Here is a 19,923-nt window from a genome sequence, read left to right as displayed (position 1 = left end):
TTCCATTTGCTATCACTGAATCTTCTATAAACAGAGAGTTTATAGACAATCTGGGTTTTAAAATGCTGAATTGTGAAACAAACTAGTTATGTGTTGCCATATTGCCAAAGAGATTCACTTGTTGTAGCAGTTGGATGTATGAGTAAATGGTATTTTACCCTATGAGTCCATTGAGACTCTATTGGTTTTGGTGCCAGCCATTTTAGCCTCTGGAAGAAGTTGAAATTTGTTTCATCAAAGAGCAAATAAAGCTCATTTTGACATTCCTATTTTCTTAAAAAATATCCCCAAATTCTTCACATCCAATTTAGATATCTAAATATTTTTAGTTAAGTCAGTAAGTATTTTTGAGTTCAGAGCTTTTCACACCCACACACTCCCTTTCATCTTTTTGATTGGTAGAAGAGTTGAACATCTCACAAAAGCCAGCTTCCAGTTTTTCTTTTCAATTGAAGTGAAAGTTTTGTTTTCACTTTAGCACACACATATCCATAAAAATAGTATTTACGGAACATTCTCATCAAACACTCACAGTATTGATCTCCAGAGTTTCAGATTATTTGAGTAGGAAGCAACCTTTCAATCATTGTCTTTTTTCTTTTATCTTTTTCTTTTCTTTTTTAAATTTATTGTACAATAATATGGCACTTAGCATCGAATTAGGCACTTGAAATAGAACCAGCTGGCAACAAGTGTTTCCAGGGTAGGAGCCTGGACTTGTGAGTTTCCTCACTTTTCTCATTATGGATTTCATGCTTTCAAAATGTAATGTATACCAATTTTCCTTCCTCTTTCCTCTGTTCTGTATTGGTCAGACATACTGGCTAGTGAGCAGCTAGAAGAATTTGGTGTTTAATAAACAGGGGCTAGCCTGGTGATTTGAGATCTTTGAAGACAAAGGTATCATAGAAACTACTCAAGCTTCTGGGGGAAAACAAGAAAAAAAAGAAGTGTTATTTGTATTGCGAAGTTGGTTGCTGGAAGATTTCCAGCTTGTAACGAAGCTTAAGAAAGGATTCTCTGTGTCTTGGAAGACTCATCTATGGGAAGTTATATCAAGTTGATATCTCCAAGATATGCTTTCCTCACCTTTGGTATCTGGGTAGATTATGATGGAAGAGACATCCATCTGCAGAGCAGAAGGCTGGTTGGCCTTAAACATGGTTTTATCCACTAAATGCTAATGACAGCTTTCAAGCTATAGTATAAGATTCTTTGTCTTGGTTACAAATAAGTGTTGGCACTTCCATCAAATATGACAAATGTAGCTCAACATCTCTCTCTCCAAAGGAATCCAAATCGGCTGGGAAAATAAGTTGCAACTTATTTAATCAGATGTTTGACTTATGAACTTAATATTTATTGGATGATTAAATTGTGTTTTGCTAGTAATATTTATTTTATTATATAGGACATCATATGACAAACACTAGAAAATGGCATAAGATGCAGTACCTCCAAAGACAAACCATGTTGTGAAGCCAACAGCTTTGCTCACCACAGATTTCATCAACTGAAGACACACATTTTTATGTTGGTCCCCAGAGAGAAATGAAAGGTAAAGTCCATTCTTTGTAGGAAATTTCTACACATTTGAAATTTGCTCCTTTCTACAGCCTGTGATTTTGGTTACTAAAAGGCATAATGCAAGGAATATCATTTTGCCATGGCTTTCTCTTCCTTCAGGTAGGTAGCCAGTACCTCTCCTGTGGGTGGACATGGAAAAGGGAAATATGAGTTCTGACGAGTCAGAATCTAGAGATTTGAAAGTTGTCATTAATTTTGTGAAGCACATTTTCATAGCAAAATATTAGGCACAGTAGTTGTGTGGTTGTGGTTTTTCTTTCTTTCCATTTTTTTCTTGCTTGTTTTTGTTCTTTATATAAATAAGCACTTGATTATGGACATGAGAGTAGATGAGAAGAAAAGATAGGATTATTTATTTTTGATAAATGTAGACATGCTACCAGACTCTTCCGGTTGTTTTTATTTTATTTTTTCTTTTCCCGAAGTGAAAAAAGATTGTAGGCTCTTCAGTATTCAGATATTTACAGACTAAACTAAGATTTACAGAATAAACTGTTTGGATCAGATTCCTTATCATTTCTGATAAGGAATTGAGGGCAGAGAACACAGAGTAGGCCCCTTTTCCATAGACATATTGACTGCTATAAAATGAGACACTGTTCTAAGATAAAATTGAACTATGTCCTCTCTTCCCACTTTGAACCTGAGAAATGAAACAGCACTGCTGGCACTCACGGATTGTCTACACATAACAACTGTGGGACTTTAACTACTCTCCTAATTGTGGGACTTTAACTACTCTTCCAGTAGTTCAACCTTTTAACATTGTTTTACAACTTTCTATGTATACAAGGCCAATAATAGCCACTGTCAGGCAAAAAGTAGACCATGTACTATGGATAAATTTCCACTGAAACAATGATGTCTTTGCAAGAGTTTGTACCATTATATTGTCTGCATCAAGGAGAGAACAACAACAACAAAATTAAAACCAAAATCCACTTCCAGCATGAACTGCTCTGCTGAAAGAAAAATCTACGTATAGGCTTGAATGGCAGATAAAATGCCCATTTCTGACATCTTGTTGAACAGATTCTTTACAAAACCATATGAAGGTTCATATGTCAGTGTGCTGCCTCCTGGCTTCCTCTTCTAAGCTTCTGTCGCAAACATAATGACATCTTCAAACAGGTTTTAGAGATCAGGTGAGAAGTCTGGGCAAAGCCTCAGAGTGAACTCTTCAGTCTTAGCCCTCCTAATCCACAGTGCTTCTAGGAAAGAGTGTGTCAACCTATCACCTGTAAGGAGAGGCTGCAACAAGGAAATTACAAAGTACAATGGATGCTTTCACTGCTCCTTTGCATAGGATATGACTAGGGTGATCCTCTATCACCCCTAAAAAGCTACACAGCTGGCAAGATTCTGCAAGAAAGTACTTTATTACCTATGTTCTTCCCACTTCCTTGTTCCATAAAGGTTTAAAAAGATGTGATTTGCTTGGCACAAAAAAAGTATAATGCTAGAACATGGTGTTTCAACTTTGAAGCCACAGTTTTTCTTCTGAGCCTATTTTTATCTCTGTGTTTATTATTATTGTGCAATTTCTTACATAAAATATGAAAAGTTGGGATAATTTCAGCAAAATAAGCTTGTTCTTCTATTGCAGTAGCATTATGTGAAATAGCTTTCATGTTCCAAGTACTTCAGGCTTTGGCTGCAAATTATTTTTTACTCCTCCGATCTTCCCCACCCTATATCTTCTGGCTGTGCTTTGGAAAATGAGCTAGTGGCCTCAGAACAGTTTATGGTGGGCAGAAGCTGACACCACTGACAACTATCTCTGCAGAAATCTCAGTGTTGGTAGTGTCAGCATAGAGTGATCTGGGTGGACTGCTACATAACTTGATATTTTTATAAGCTCACACCCATGTAATCAAAATAATTAATAAGTTCATCCTGGCAACACCCATGTGCAAAAGCTAAGATGCATTATATCTGTGTTACAGCTGTGTGGCTGAGGTGCTGAAAGATAAAATCTCTTGGTCAAGGTACCACAGGAAATGCCATTCCAACACTTAAATATCAAAATGATCCAGGAACATCTCATCCTACAGAAGATATCTTCCAAGCAGGAACCAGTCACCAATCTGACATGGATGGTGGCCTTTTAAAAGAAACCCAGTGCTATATGTGCTGGATGACTGTATTTGGCTATGTCAAACAGCTTCCTTTGCCCAGATGAAATCCCTTTACAAAAGTAATCAACCAAAATAAGCATTGTGTAGAGCCGCATCAGAAGGTGAAAATCACTCTTTCATACGTACCTTCAAAGGGTGAAATCTATCTCACAGAGTAGACTCAGGAGGCATATGACTGAGTTCAGAGACTCCTGCAGATTGAGGACTGTGGAATTAAAGTGGCCAGAGGGTGGTAGCACTGCACAGCTGAAGTACCATGGCCCTCTGCACCAGACGGAAGGAGAGGTGGCATAAGAAGCCTCTGATCTTCCTGTGAAGCTGAAAAAAAGGAAGAGGTGAAGTTGGAATAACTTTAAAACCCAAGGAGTGTTACTAAAAATAAGCTTTATTTTATACACTGCTCTTTACTGACTCACTCGACAGATTTGTTGAATTGGTTTCCTCCTCTTTAAACTGCAGGATGCTTCTCTGCCTTCCACAAACTGAGGTAAAAGTAGCTGTAGCTTCTTCTTTTTTTTTTTTTTTTTTTTTTTTTTGGTGAGGAAAAGGAGGAAGCAGAGTTTAGGAAGGGTGGTTTGTGAAATGAAGAGGAACTTTTGTTCTCAAGCACCTCACTCTCTTAGGCCTTGAAAATATTACTCTTTCTGACAGTCTTTCAGAGTCTACCTGTAATGATGACAGATATTTTCTGAGATTTTACTTTTTCAGGTGATGCTCATTGTGGTGTGGCAGCCACCAGCTGTCAGACATACAGCTTGTGTTCTAAAGCACAAAACAACCAAAAAAGCAAACTCTGGGACGGTGCTCATTTGCAGCTTCCAGATGAGGATCACAGAGCACTCTGGGAAGTTAAGCACACTTAGCATTGCAAAATACATCTAGGTTATAGGTAAGTTTCTGTTTTGTATGTAAGAGTGGTTATCTTAATTTTACTAAAAGGAGGAAAGTTGAGAAACTGCAGAAATAACTTACATAAGGACATGTACAATACCAAAACCAGTGTCAGGGTAATTGTGTTGTGTCCATGGGCATTTGCGTGCATGTGCATATATTAATGTATCTGCCTGTCAGTATTTCTTAGCTTGCAGTTTAAAGCTTAAGGATCTATAACTCATGGTCTCTACCTGCCATTTTACTCAGCATGATGTATTCTAGAGCCAGGAAAAATAGATTTGGGCTGCTGACATCGGTCACCTTTTTTCTTCTATGCTACTGAAAACTGTGTGTTCTGTCTGTCGTTCTATTCCATATTCCAATTATTGTAATAATTTTTTTGCCTTGCTGAACATCCACAGGTAAGTTTCTACACTGGTATGAGCTTTAGTCCTCCTGTAAGCGAGATGATAGTGCCAACACTTACCTAGCCTGGCAGGCAATTCCAGGATCCACAGCTGCTGTGTGAAAGACAATAGCATGATTGTAATTGGGCAGGCACTGAAAGGCCTCATGCTCATTGCCTTTTATTTCCCTGCCTCCAAGTGCAGCAGCTTTTAAATGCTGCTGTACACATTTCACTGGAATTTCTCCCCATCTTTCTTTCCTCTCTCATTCCCTTCTCACCTCTCCCCTAAGCCTCTTAAGTGCCACAAAGCTCTCTGAGAAATTTATCTTCATCACTGACCTTTTTTTCTTCCCTGTCATTTGGTTCTGGTTTGCCAGCTTTATTCCCCTCATAACCACACATATCAATAGTTACTTTATCACCATTCCCTTTTCTGAGCCTGGCACTTTTCCACTGTCCTCTTTAGAAATTCTCCTTCTGTCCTGACTCTTTCTCTAGAAACAGCCATGGGCTATTTCTAACCTTCTTTCTCTAATCAAAGCGCTTGAGAAATCAGCTTGCTTTCATCTCTTGATGGGGAGACTATAACACTGCTGTGGCTCGTGGACAGGCCTCGGAAGCAAGAGCTGATGCCTGCTAATGGGAGTACTGCCACCTGACTCATTGCATGGCCTTCGGCAAACCACTTACCCTCCCTCCTTTCATAGCTTTAAAATAGGAGTGATAATTATTCACTTACCTCACATGGGTGTTGTAAAAGTTTAATTACTGCTTGTAAGATGCTATCTAAGATTGAAATATATCTTTATTTTTTGAATGGTAGCTGTGACCACTGACACCTGCACTTAGTTCAGGCCCTAGAATGTGAAATTATCTTCACTGTGTAGATGAAGCCAGCCTCCCTTCTGGTCACAAAAGTCCCTGTGCCGTAGTCCTCTAACATGGAGAAGATCCCTTGGCTGCAGGCCACTCCCTCCTAAGTACCAGGCAGGTAAGCTGAACGTCCCTCTGATCAAGGTTACCATTCCTTCACTTAATCTTTTAATCTCTCTCCCCCTGAATTTGCTGGTGAAGCCACTCCTGAGCTAAGATCCTGCTTTTTGTCTCCTCTCCACTCCTTTTCCCTTCCTCATCCACTGTCTCACTATTCCCTTTCACTCTGCTGCTGGCAGGGCTTGTCTATTCCACCCTCTTTCTTCTTGCAGTTGCTCTCTCAGCCTGTCTCAACTGGTACAACTTGAAACTTAGCCTCAGCTTTCTTCAAGATGTTGCCATGCAGATGGACCTGTCTGGTGAGAGCGCCATGAGAGAGACTGTCTAGTGAGAGACTGACTACATGAGTATAGGAAGGGGCAGTGGACCACAAGCAGGCAGGTGCCCCTGCTGCCATCCCTGACATTGTGCATGTTGTGTGAGAGCAACATATCCAACAAGTTAGGCCTCTGTCCTACTGTGCACTGACACAGATGCCCTGTGGTCTCTTGAGGCAGCAACTGGTCCTCCAGCACCAAGAGCCACGATAGGGCAAACATTCAGTGCCACATCCTGCACCACTGCTGGTACTGCTGCTTCCCCTGACAGTGGGCTGCCCTCCTTGCATTCAAGTGAATGGTATACAGAAAAGATGCTAAAGTTGCAGAGATGGATGCTGCTAAGAGCAATGTCCAGGCTGACATCACGGGGGCCCTCCATATGTAACAGAAATGTGCAGAGAGTTGGGCCAGATAAGGACATGACCTTGTCACCCAGATCCATCCACCACTATGCCTCTTCTCAGCCATCTCCCAACATAATATTGGGGTCAACTCAAATTTCTGGTGTTAATTATGCCACTCCCTACACACAGACAAAAAAAAAAAAAAAAGGTGAGCAACTTAGATTGATTACCACCTCTTTCCTGTGAAAGGGCAACCTGTTTGCTCTGAAGGTGACTGCAGAGCCCAAAGAGACTGCTGCTGTTAACCCTTTTGTATGCAGATCTGCTTTTGAAAATAGAAGACAACTACATAAATAAAGACCACCTCAGATCAGGGCAATCCAAATAACTTAGAGGTAATTGAAAAGTTGATTGTTTTTTTATTCTTGGCCAAAATCTTTATCTTTGGTTAACACTGGGTAGTTCCTGAGGTAAAGTTATAAAAGGGCATGAGGACGAAATAAGACCTATGAGAAGAAACTGCTGTGCAGCTGCTGCCTATTTATAATGTGTCCACTCTAAAATACACCATAAACATCAGACATGTTTTAATAGGTTATAAAATCTTACATTACGATTCTTCTGGAACTATTGAAAATAAAAGCAGATAAATCACAGTTCTATGCAACAAGTTGTACTCACACTGATTTTTTGTTCTCATTTTCCAAGGTTTCGTTCTGCAGTTCGCTGAGTACACACTACTCGCACTCGACCTCGAGTTTCCTTTTCCTTTTTCTGTTTCCCTTTCCTTCTCCTTTATTTCCTTTTTCTTTCTTATTTATTTATTTATTGCTTCTCCTTTTCCTTTGCTGTATTTCCATGTCATCCTACCAGTCATACAGCTGTGTGGCACAGTAACTGTAAGCCACTGTCTCAGAAGGTACAGAACTGTGCAGACTGGCGCTCTGCTTCCACAGGGCTGGAATTGCAGTGTTTTGTTTTTTTTTTTCCCAGCAATGCTGGACAATTGTTGTAAGCAGATTGACTGCTGTTGCCCATATAATGTTATTCCTCACATTAGATTATGAGCATTAAATCTACTAGACAATGTTAATCTGGCAGGAAAACAATTTGTGTCACTCTTTTATTGCCAGTAAGACATAAAGTTACAATGACATGGATGACAGTGTGCACACAACTCAAAATGGGCACAATAGCTGTAATCCTGTCACTCTGTGGAGAAAATGATGCAGAAAAAAGGAGGGAGAAGCAGAACCAGACTGTGAAAATATTACCAACAGAAGGGATTAGGCTTTGAGGAAAGTTTGCTTCACCTCTGCAGCTGAGGTAAGTGAACAGGGGAAGGATAAACCAGCCACGGTACCTGTAAAATGTAAATCGCTTTGCTGTGATCTGGCAGAAATTTTGAACTCTGTTCCTTCAGCTTCTATTTCTTGTTTACTTTTGTTTAGAATGTTTTGCAGTAACAGCACATAGTTTGATGGCTTTTCTACTTTTACCTTCAGTTTCATCATATGTTTTCCTGTTCCTTAATTCTCCTGATCTGAACCGTGTAATTACATATGAAATGTAGGCAGGCAGGGAGTCAGGGAGGGACAAAAGAACTAAATAAGGAGAGAGGGAGGAAGGGAAAGAGAGAGTGAAAGAGTGAAAGATAGATGAAAAAAAAAAAAAAAGACCATAATGAAAGAGAAAAAAGGGTAAAAGCATTCAAAATTTGGGGGATAAATTTGCAAATATTAGTTTACAAAACTAAATCCATAAGCAAGATCAGAACATGCAGATACATTTGAATTTAATTTTTTTCTTCCCAATCTTTTCCTTCAAAATCCTGCAGTGTTGGAGTGAGAGACAAGTAACTAATTATAAATAACTGACAAACAATTGTTTTAAATTCCTGAGAATAAAAGTATGGACAGATGTTACACAGTTCTGGACAATGTAAGAACAAAGCAGGTAGAGCTTAAATCTGATATTGGTAGCTGGATACCTAACATACTCCAAAACTGTGTTCCAAATATACTATTTTTGGTATACCTTTGTGCTTTACTCATTCACCACTGATTCTGTGACCCCTGTGGAGCTCTGCCTGCTCATGAAATGAGCCTGTGCATGTGGAAATCTGTGCTGCTACTGAAGGCTTTGGATATAGTTATGGTTAAGCACATACTTGACGTGTGTAGCCCTGCCCTGGCCCCTGCCCATCTTTGGGTGATGTCAGGAAGTTCCCCACATATCTTCAGAGATTTAAATTCCATTTAAACAACTACACCTGCTAAAGTAGGTCAAACGGAGAGGTTTCACCTACCCCAGCTCCTCTGCAGCTCCCTGCTATTGATTTTCCCCCACAGTCTTGCTCTGGTTCCTCTCAGCCATTTCCCCTTGTTGTCCTGACACCACAGTGGCAGGCAGGCTCAGGAGCCTGCCTGTGGCTCAGAAGTTACTGTCCTTTCTCCAGCTCCTAGCCAGGACACGGGCTCTGCTGGGCCCACGCATTCTAACCTAATTTGATAGAGTTAGCTATTGCTGAGTTGATATCAGTGGAGCTCTAGGAGCTTTATCACGACCACTTGGTGATGCAGCATCCAAGTAAATTCCAACAGTAGCACTGTCAACGTGTTGAGGCTGTGATTTGTACAATGAGACCTGCTTTCCAAACGTAAGCATAAATTTGTCCCTCAGAAGAAGCTGCACTCCTGCAAACAGTGGAGTTAAATCAGTACAGTCCCCAGTAACTCTTCCCCTGTAACCTACCAGAATATTTTCTTTCACAGCACTAGAAAGGCGTTTCCCTTATTTGCAGCAGCAATACACCAGATGATTCAAAATAATCCACTATGTGACAACATGAGATGATGACACAGATTAGAGAATGAGTGTCCAACCTTTTTGGTATGCCAGGGCCACACTGAGTGAAGAGGAATTGTCTAGGGCCACAACTATGAAGGTTGCTCTGAAAGTAATGCCTCCTAATTATTTCTACAGAAACTACAACTGATGCAAAAAGCACAGCTGTACTATTTAATAGAGCAAATCCTCAACTACAAAACACTCTTTTTCAATACAGGCATCACCATTAGCTATGCACTTTTCACTAGTGATGAACAAGAGGAAATTAGCTGATGTAGTCGCAAAGCCACTCTCAATGATATTTGAAAAGTCATGGCAATCAGGGGAAGTACTTGGTTATTGGAAAAAAGGCAACATCACACCCATTTTTAAGAAGAGTAAAAAAAACCTGTCAGTTTCACTTCTATGTCAGAAAAGATTATGGAGCAAATCCTCCTGGAAGATATGCTAAGGTCCATGGAAGACAGGAAAATGATATGAGAGAACCAACATGGCTTCACCAGGGACAAATCCTGCTTGACCAACCTAGTGGCCTTTTATGATGGTGTAACTGCATCAATGAACAAGGCAAGAGCCACTGATGTCATTTGCATGCATCAGCACTTGTTAGGGGCATCAGTACTTGTTAGGTTCCTCTCCTGATGGAGAGGAGCTCTGCAGAGAAGGATCTGGGGGTCCTGCTGGACAACAGGTTGACCAGGGCCCAGTATTGTGCTCTTGTACCCAAGAAGGCCAATGGTGTCCTGGAGCGCATTAAAAAGAGCGTGGCCAGCAGGTCATGGGAGGTGATTCTCCCCTTCTACTTTGTTGTGGTGAAGCCATATTTAGACTACTGTGTCTGGTTCACAGCCATAGTTCTGGGCTCCTCAGTTCAGAAAAGACAGGGAACTCCTTGAAAGAGTCCAGTGGAGGACCACAAAGATGTATAAGGGTCTGGAGCATCTCCCCTATGAGGAAAGGCTGAGTAACCTGGGTCTGCTCAGCCTGGGGAAAAGAAGACTGAGAAGATATTGTTTCCATATCAGGCATCATTTTGTCAGACTACCTCTCTGCTGCCATGTGTTACATAGCAACAAAATGTAACAGAATATTGTTGGCAAAGCTGAATCTCTACTGCCGTCTCACCAACATCTGCCTCTGATGTTGTGGGACATCATAAAATAGGAGCCATTACTTTCAGAACAGCTCTCACAAAATACATAATATAGTTATTGTATTTAAATAATAAAATTTATATTCTTCGTCTATTAATATATAAAAAAGAGCAACAAAAATAAAAATAGTGAGATAGTAAGAACCTTGTTTTTGTGAAACGCATCAGGCTGGTTCAGTGGCAGGGGTTGCAATTCTTTGAGCTCTCAAGGTTTCCATCAAAGATCATTTCATGAAATTTTACTCTTCCTGTGCTTTATCCTTGAAAACAGTTGTTCGCAAACGTATGTATTGCCAAAAGTGATGACATGAGTAAAGTGTGACTGCGCAGCGTGGGATATTTCTCTCCAGTAAGACAGGGGTTATAGAAGTCTAGTAAAGAGATATGATCCAATTCTTGATTGCAACTCTATATACCCATTTGAAAAATTGCAAGTAATGTATTTATGTCTACTGAAAATGGAGTCAGAAATAACAAAAAAAATGATTCTTTTCGCAATCTTGAAACCTATTTTCAAATTCCTTCATCAAAATAGAAAGCATGGCTGCATATTTTTTGCTGCTCTCAGGATGGTGTTTAACCAAGGAATCAAAATTCATAAACTTCTTTGCCATAACTTGAGTTAGTACTGCAATGCGCCTTCCCTGTGCCCTGGTTTGAGCCCAGACAGGGTTAATGCTTCACTGATGTTTAGTTGGTGCTCAGTGACAGCTTCATGCCAGGGGCTGGGCAGAGCCACTGCCATGACAGTGCAGGGCAGTGGGCAGGTCCCACTGTGAGCTGAGCTGGGCCACATGCAGCTTGTGTGCTGTGGACTGGATGTGCCTGGCTCACAGCATCAACCATTTTCAGTGTTGTTTTTTCACATATATTGGCTGTTTGATGAATAGATGCCATACCAAGACTTTTGCATTTCCATTTTGATAGTTGTGGATCTCTACAATAAGAAAGGAAAGGCTACATGAGAACCCCTAATGAACACAGCATTTCTCACTCTAATACCTGAGACTGAATATATTTCTATACAGATTACATATATGAGGGCTGCTCTGAAAGAATTGCCTCCTCTTTTATTATGTTGGTCCATGACATCAGAGACAGATGTTGATGAGATGGCAGAAAGGTTAAACCTTCCTGACAACAGTCCATTACATTTTGTTGCTGTGTGGCAGATGGCAGCAGAGGGGCAGCCTGACAAAATGGTGTCTGACATGGGAGTGGGGAAGCAAAGGTGTGCCGCTGTATTCTTCCAAACAGAAAAAATGGCAACCATTGATTTTCATTGCTTGCTGAGCACTTAGAAAGACCAAATAGTGGATGTGAGCACAGTAAGGGGGTGGGTTCATTTCATCACTCATTTCAGCAGTGATGACAGGATGTGAAAAGACAAGCAATGTTGTAGACATACATGCATGGCTGCCTGTCACACTGCAAAATGAAGAACATCGTGATGAGCTCATCCACACAAATCAGCTAATGGGGGTGACTGCTGAAAAACAGTGTTTTGTAGCTGGGAACTAGTTCTATCAAATAGCGTTACTGTGTTTTGTATCTGTTACAATTTCCATGGAGATAAATAGGTGGCATTAATTCAAAATGTCCTATGTATTTATGTATTCCTGAAAAGCCAAGCATGAGACTTCTACTACAAGAAACAGTCTGAGTGAATCTTGGGAAAAGGACTTGCCTGGGAATATGAACTGAAAGCTAATCTTACTGCAAATGATGAAAAATGATGTGAAGCACAGAAATCAGTTTGCTAAGGACAAGAGAATCTTAGTGCTAAATGTGCAATGGGGGATCTCTACCACAGCACATCTGTGTACGAATGTGCATAGATTTCCTGTTTTTTCCTCAGGATCAAAAACTCTCTCGCATTCTAACATCAATGTTTGTCTCAATTGCTTTCACATTCTTGGAATTTTCTACCATCTCCAACTATGTTTTGTTCCTTAAGAACCTAATGCTATGCTTGAATCTCTAAGAGTAACCTCTGTTGAGATTACACAGTAACATCAGTAGACTAAGCTACTAGGTCAGGATCTTCAGAGATAAGGGACAAAAAGAGACCCAAATGTGGATGAGGACTGATTGTGCCTTAGCAAAGCATGTACTGGAGGAACAGTACATCTCTTTCCATCCAGGAAATTTAAAGGCTGAGGAGGAATAACCGCACACATCTGTACAGCTTGGGGGCTGATCTGCTGGAAGGGAGCTCTGTAAAGAAGGACCTGGGTGTCCTGATGGACAACAGGTTGACCAAGAGCCAGTAGTATGCCCTTGTGGCTAAGAATGGCAATGTTTTCCTGGAGTATCTAAAAAACCATCAAGTAGCTATTTGTGTCTGCCTGAACTTTAGAAGGTGAAAATGAAACTAGCATTGCAAAAAGAAGAAAGAAGTAAGAACTAAATAAATGAATCAGTTAAGTTTTCCTGGGCAAAGATAAAATCAAAGAAAAGATATCAGCAGAGAAACAATAGAATGAGTTAATGATAATTATGGGCGCTTAGAACTAGTGATTGCCTCCGTAGGTATTAAAAAGTACGAACACAAACAAACTTTATTCAGAAATGAGGTGAAATCTGTGATTGTTGTGTATGTCCAAGCTACTGCTCTCTGCATTGCTGAAACTAGAAAAACAGTACACAAAGAGACAAATCACAGAATCACAGAATTGTAGGGGTTGGAAGGGACCTCCAGAGATCATCGAGTCCAACCCCCCTGCCAAAACAGGTTCCCTACACCAGGTCGCACATGACCAATGAAAACCCTGGACGTAGCTTCCAAAATGTGTAAACTCCTTTGATAGACAGGCTACATCCTTCAGGGAAATCTGAGAAAATTAGCCCAGCAATTAAGTAAGTGAAGGCAGAAAGAGAACTGGTGACAGAGAACTGGTGGCAGCTGGCATGCAGACACATCACTGCACACTGAAAATTAAAAGTCTCACTGAAATGCTAGTTAGCCTCTTTTTCTAAGAATCACAACATCATAGGGGTCAGAAGGGACCTCTGGAGATCATCTAATCCAACATTCTTGCTGGTTCCCTAGAGCATGTTACAGAGGAAAACACCCAGCAGGTTTTGAATATCTCCAGAGGTGACAACTACTCAGGGCAGCTTGTTAGGTGCTCAGTCACTCTCACAGTCTTGCCTCATACATGCATGGAATTTCTATGTTCTAGCTTGTGTCCATTGCCTCTTGGCCTCTCACTATACAGCACTGACTCCACCCACTTGACTCCCGCCCTTTAGATATTTGTAAATGTTGATAAGATCCACCCCACAGTCTTCTTCAGGTTGAACCAGTCCCAGGTCTCTTAGCTGATCCTCATATAGGAGATGCTCCAGGTCTCTAATAATCTCTGTGCACCTCTGCTGGATTTTCTCCAGAAATTTCTCACTTTTTCTTGAACTGAGGAATCCAGAATTGGACACAGTACTCCAGATGTAGCCTCATCAAGGCAGAGTAGAAGGGGATGATCACCTCCCTTGACCTGCTGGCCATGCTCTATTTTAGGCACTCCAGGAAATCATTGCCATTCTTAGCCACAAGGGCATACGACTGGCTCTTGGTCAACCTGTTGTTCACCAGGATACTCAGGACCTTCTTTGCAGAGCTCCCTTCCAGCAGATCAGCCCCTAACATGTACAGATGTGTGTGGTTATTCCTCCTCAGATGTAGGACTCTACAGTTGCCATGTGGATCCTCATTATTCTCTAGCCTGTCCAGGTCTCACTCAGTGGCAGCACAGCCTTCTGGTATGTCAACCACTCCTCTCAGCTTCATATCATCAGCAATCTTGCTGAGAGTACAACTCTATCCCCTCACCCTGGTCATTGATGAAAATGTTAAACAAGTTTGGATCCAGTACCAATCCCTGGATAACACTTCTAGCCACAGGCTTCTAACTTTCACATAGATTTCACATGCCACAGTCCACAACCCACTGAGCTCTGCCAATCAGCCAGTTCTCAACCCATCTCACTGTCCATTTGTCTATGCCACAAAGGATAGACAAACCTTACCTACAAGGATGTTATGAGAAATTGTCAAAAGCCTTGCTGAAGCCAAGGTACACTGCTCTCCCTGTCTACCCAGCTGGTGATAATATCATAGACTAACAGACTGATCAAGCATGATTTCCCCTTAGGGAATCCATGTTGACTACTCTCAATAACTTCTTCTTCCACTTGTTTGGAGATGACATTCAGAACAACTTCTTCCATCACCTTCCCAGGGACGAAGGTGAGGCTGACTGGCCTGTAGTTTCCCAATTCCTCCTTCTTGCCCTTTTTGAAGACTGGAGTGACACTGGCTTTCCTCCAGTCCTCAGGCATCTCTCTCATTCTCCACAACCTTTCAAAGATGATAGAGAGTGGCTTGCCAATCACTTCAGCTCCCTCAGCATTCATGGGTGCATTCTATTGGGGCCCATAGATTTGCGTGTGTTGAGTCTGCTTAGACGATTTCTGACCAGAACCTCCACAAACAGGGGAAATTTTTCTTTCCCCAGACTCTCTCTCTTACCTCCATGGTCTGGGATTTCTGAGGAACAGCATTAGGAGTAAAGACCGCAGCAAAAAAGGCATTCAGTAACTCTGCCTTTTCAGTGTCCTCTGTAAGTGGGACATCCATCTCATTCAGCAGTGGACCCACATTTTCCCAGGTCTTCCTTTTACTACTGACATACTTAAAGAAGTCTTTCTTTTTCTCCTTGATCTCTCTCACCAGATTTAATACCAAGTGGGCCTTAGCCTTCCTCATTGCAATCCTGCACACCCTGACAATGTTCCCACATTCCTTCCAACTGACCAGACCCCCTTTCCACATCCCGTAGACTATCTTCTTCCACTGATTTTTTTCCATGAGCTCCTTGCTCATCCATGTGTATCCCTACCACCTTTGATTTATAAATCTTAGGGATGCATCAATCTTGAGCCTGGAAGAAGTGGTGCTAGAAAATCAACCAACTCTCTTGGGCTCCCTTACCTTCCAATGCTCTAACCCATGGGATACATCCACATAGGTCCTTGAAGAGGTCATAGTTCGCTCTCCTGAAGCCCAGGATTGCAAACTGCTACTTTCAGCTGACTGTAGGACTCACCAACTTCCTCCTCTTGATCAGGTGGTCTGAAGTAAATACCCATAGCAGTGTCACACATATTAGCCTGCTCCTTAATCCTCACCCATAACCTTTCCAGTGGTTCATCATTCATCTTCTGGCAGAACTCAACACAAGTTGTTCTCTCACACAACGAGCAATTCCACTATCTCGTCTTATTGGCCCATTGTCTGTCTTAAAAAGTACATAACCAACTATGACAGCATTCCAGTTATGCAAGCTGTCCTACCATGTCTCTGTGATCACAATGAGATCAAGGTCCTGCAACTTCACATGGTTCTCTTTTTTTCCTGCTTATTTGCCACACTGTGCACGTTGGTACAAAGTCGTTTCAGGGAAGAACAAGGAGCTGAGGATGCAGGTTTCTCTAGAGAAATGCAGGAGCATTCCCCACAGCTATACACATCATTGAAGTGACTGTTCTTCAGGCTCATCTCATGGGAGGCAGCTAAGGAACATTTATCACAGTTCTGATTGGCTTGGCTCATTCTCCAGTTGTGAGTGTGCCATGGGAATTGCATTTTTGATCCCACTCCCACAGTCCTTCAGTTTAAAGCTCACCTTACTATGTTAGCTAGCCTGTGCCAAAAGTTGTCCTGCCTCTTCTAGGCAGGTGGATCCCACCCTTCCCTAACAGGTTATAATCTTCATAGAAAGTCCCGCTGTAGTAAGAAACAAAAGCTTCTTGCACCAACCACATATCCAGGAGTTGATATGCATTATAAGTCTATTTTTGACTGCCCTCTTTCCTCCAACTGGTAAAACTGAAGAGAAGTTAACTAGGGCACTAGTGTTCTTCACATGTGCAGCCAGGGCTTTATAGTCTTCTTTGATTCTGCCTATGTTCCAGTTTCCATTGCCATTCATGGCCACATGAAAGAGCAGTAGGAGATGGTAGTTCCATGCTCTTGACAAACGGTGGCACTCCCTTGGCAATTTCTCAGATCTTGGCTCCCAGGAAGCAGCAGGCCTCTCTAGACAGCCATGTCAGGCAAGCAGAGGGGAGCGAGCCTCAGTGCCTTTAAGAAGGGAGTCACCTACTACAAGCAGGGGCTTGCCCTGTTTTCAGGGACATACTCTAGACTATAAGTATGAACACCGAATGCCAGATTTTCAGGCCACTACAAGCAAAAAGATCGTTCTTCAGTTTACAGCTTTCTCTTGCTGCTGTTGCCTTCCAATACCACAGTCTCCCCTTCCCATGACAGCCCTAATAAAGGCAGAAACTTGGTGTCACGTTGCAGGCCAGAATAGGGTTACCTTTTGCCTGAATTAGTATTGCTACCATCTATTTGAGCAAAAAGTTAGGGGATTTCTGGCAAGGGCATCTATGAAAGGTGACTCTGTGAGATCATAAATCTTGCTCTGAACTACAGGATCCTCCCTGTAGGTAAGCTAAGCAGTAGACTCTTGGTAGGAGGGAAAGAAATCAGCTGGGAGCCCATTCAAGGTTTAATATTAGCTAATGCACTTCCATTCTGCTCTGGGCAATCTCCATACAGAACAGATCTAAAGAGAAGCTGACAGCTGGAGAAGCTTTCTCCTCATATGCCCAGAGCAACTGTGTGCAGCCACAGACCATCCTGCTTACCAGGAGACGTGGCAGCATTTCCTGTCTTCTATACAGCACAGCAGCCAGGACCATGTAGTTTGAGGTCTCAGGAGATGGCAACTAATGACAGAAATCAAAATGGATGAAAATTTGCATAGATACCAGAGAACCCTGAAAGAGTGGACATACGGATGTCAAAACCATGGGCAGAAAAAAATTAGACCCAGGACACACAGCTTCACCATAACTGTCATGGACAATATTAGATTACAATTATATTGCAAGAGGAAATATTGAGGAGTAAGAGGGTCCATAACACTGATTCACGGTGGTGGCAGATGACAAATTTTGAAGCTGGTGAGGCAACTTACAGACAGACTAAACCATTATGGAGCATTGGCTACATTCACAAAGGACTGGAGAAGACACTGTTTCTAAAAGTGGCTGAGTGTGAGATGGGTAAGAAAGACCAATGATGGTAACAAAGTGGCTGCAGGGACTGATGAAAAAGGAGATGAAAAGAACAAATGTCAATGGCTAGGAAAGAAGTGATACCTAGGTGAAAAGCACAGAGAGCCATAAAAGAAAAAAAACTAGGGTAGTAAAATACATTTATAACCAGGAATAGTTGGGTGAAATTGGACAAATGAAAATATGGACCAAATAATTTCCCAACCACAGGAGCTGTTAGACCATGAAACAGACTCCAAAAGGAAGAGGTGCAAGTCCCATTACGTAACTTAAAACTAATGTGGATGGATCAATCACGTGCTATAAATATAGTACCAGTGGGGATGTGCAGTGGATGACCTAACAGGTCCTTTCCATCTCTAATTTTTACATTTAACATAAGGAATCACAAAACTCTCTTGCCATGAGGTACAAAATAATGACTCAGCACTTGGGAAAAGCCAGCAGTATTCATATACAGGATGAAAGGGGAAATGTCATACAATGATGAAGTAGAGAGAATAATAGCAGAGAGAGTTGCACCATAAAAGCAATCAAGATGCAATGACTCTTCTCCAGCAGTGCAGTCCTGTTGAGCAGAGCAGGGTAGACAAGATTTCTGTTATTGAGTTGGCTCTATATTAGGAACTCATCAGTTGCTAAGCTGAGAGAGAATATTATTTTCCCTTCCTCCTTTTTAGTTTCCTGGACTGCTTAAAATGAAGCTGTAACAAGCTGCAAGAGAGCACAGGGAGTTAGTTGGTCCTGGTATGCAAAATGGCCTGCGGCAGCCTGCCCCAGGATGCCTACCAGCAGATCCTAGCAACCTCCTGTCCTGGGCAAGCTGGAGTCTTTCTCACCACATCTTGTGATGAAGGCTGGGATGGAAGAGCAGGAGATATCCACAGAAACAGCAGGAACAAGGGAGGGTTATGACCTCACACATGGCCCCAAACACACTGTGTGTGATGTAAAATGTCTATTTTAAGTGTAATGAAAAATCAGTGGTCAGTCATTTGAAGACTCCAGTACACATTTCCTTGGCTCTCTCCCGACATGGATGCATCCCTCTCCAGACAACTCGGGAACACACTGCACCAAGGCGAGGAAAGGACCACTTTTTCTGTTCCCAAAACCAGCAGCACTCTTATTGCTGACCCGCTGAGAACAGAAGCCTCCAATTCAAAGCGACCCATCTCCAAAACAAGGAAACGCAACCCACCCCACACTACTTGTCTCTGACGTTCGTCCAGAGATCACACCCGACATTCCCGTGGAAGTTACGAACAAACGCGGCGCAGCTGTACGCGCCTGCCTGCGTTAGCGCTGTGCCGCTCTGCAACACGCACACACCGCTCCGTGACCCCATGTGTTCGCCGTGCTGCGGGAAGCCCAGGCGGACCCCGAGGCTTGGAACCCGACCGACAAAACAGAGCCGGGCGCTTCCGCGCCGCGGCCACGCCATAAGGGCTGAAAGAGTCCGCGTCCCCAGCACGCCAGCTAAGGCGCGGTGCTTCCCTTTGAGCGCCGGGCGTCGCGCCACGCTCGCTCTTTGCGAAGCGCGGAGCTCCCTTCTCCATAGTGTGTGTGCGTGGGGCGGCGAGGCCCCCCCAGCCACCGCATCCCTACTCGGGGCTCCTCGTCTCCTCCGCCGCCTACTGTAGGACCGCGCGGAGCCACTGCTGCGCCCTGCCCGGACTTCCCGTGCCACTTCCAGGCTCTTAAAGGGGCCGCTCCGCGTGCGGAACAAAGGCCATTGTTGTCGTCGCCGTTCCGCTCACCGCCTCCCTCAGCACCTTCCACCCGTTCGCCGGGTTCTCCGCCCCCGCTGGCGCGTCTCAACGGCCCTTCCGCGCCGCCTCCCCCTGGCGGAGCGGCGCAGAACGCAGCACGCCTGCCCCAGCCGCCGCGCCCGCCCAGACCCCTTCCTCTCGGCTGTCCTTCAGCGCCAGGGCGCACGCGGGCGGCTGCCGTTCACGGCCGTTTCGCGCCGCGGCGGCACCTTTAAGGGGCGGGGCCGGCTGCCGGGAACTCACGTCACTTTCGGGCCCCCGAAACTCCGGCTTCATGGGCGGGGCACGGCCGGCCGGGCCCGCGCCGCCTTTCGGTTTCTCTTCCAGGAAGGAAA

General features: G+C 43.0%; 1 long non-coding RNA gene across 1 annotated transcript; it reads right to left on the bottom strand.

Annotated features, from left to right (window-relative positions):
* Positions 1-569: 569 nt before the first annotated feature.
* Positions 570-19,758, bottom strand: LOC128084446 (uncharacterized). Its single transcript, XR_008208555.1, has 3 exons — positions 18,656-19,758; positions 3,852-4,043; positions 570-2,838 (listed from the first exon to the last, which is right to left on the bottom strand). It is a non-coding gene; the product is annotated as an uncharacterized LOC128084446 (long non-coding RNA).
* Positions 19,759-19,923: the final 165 nt, after the last annotated feature.

This window comes from Tympanuchus pallidicinctus, unplaced genomic scaffold (genome assembly GCF_026119805.1).
Source record: "Tympanuchus pallidicinctus isolate F22 unplaced genomic scaffold, pur_lepc_1.0 scaffold27, whole genome shotgun sequence".
Classification (NCBI taxonomy): Eukaryota; Metazoa; Chordata; class Aves; order Galliformes; family Phasianidae; genus Tympanuchus; species Tympanuchus pallidicinctus.
The sequence above is the reverse complement of the archived record's forward strand: the minus strand, read 5'-3'. Positions and strand labels throughout refer to the sequence as shown.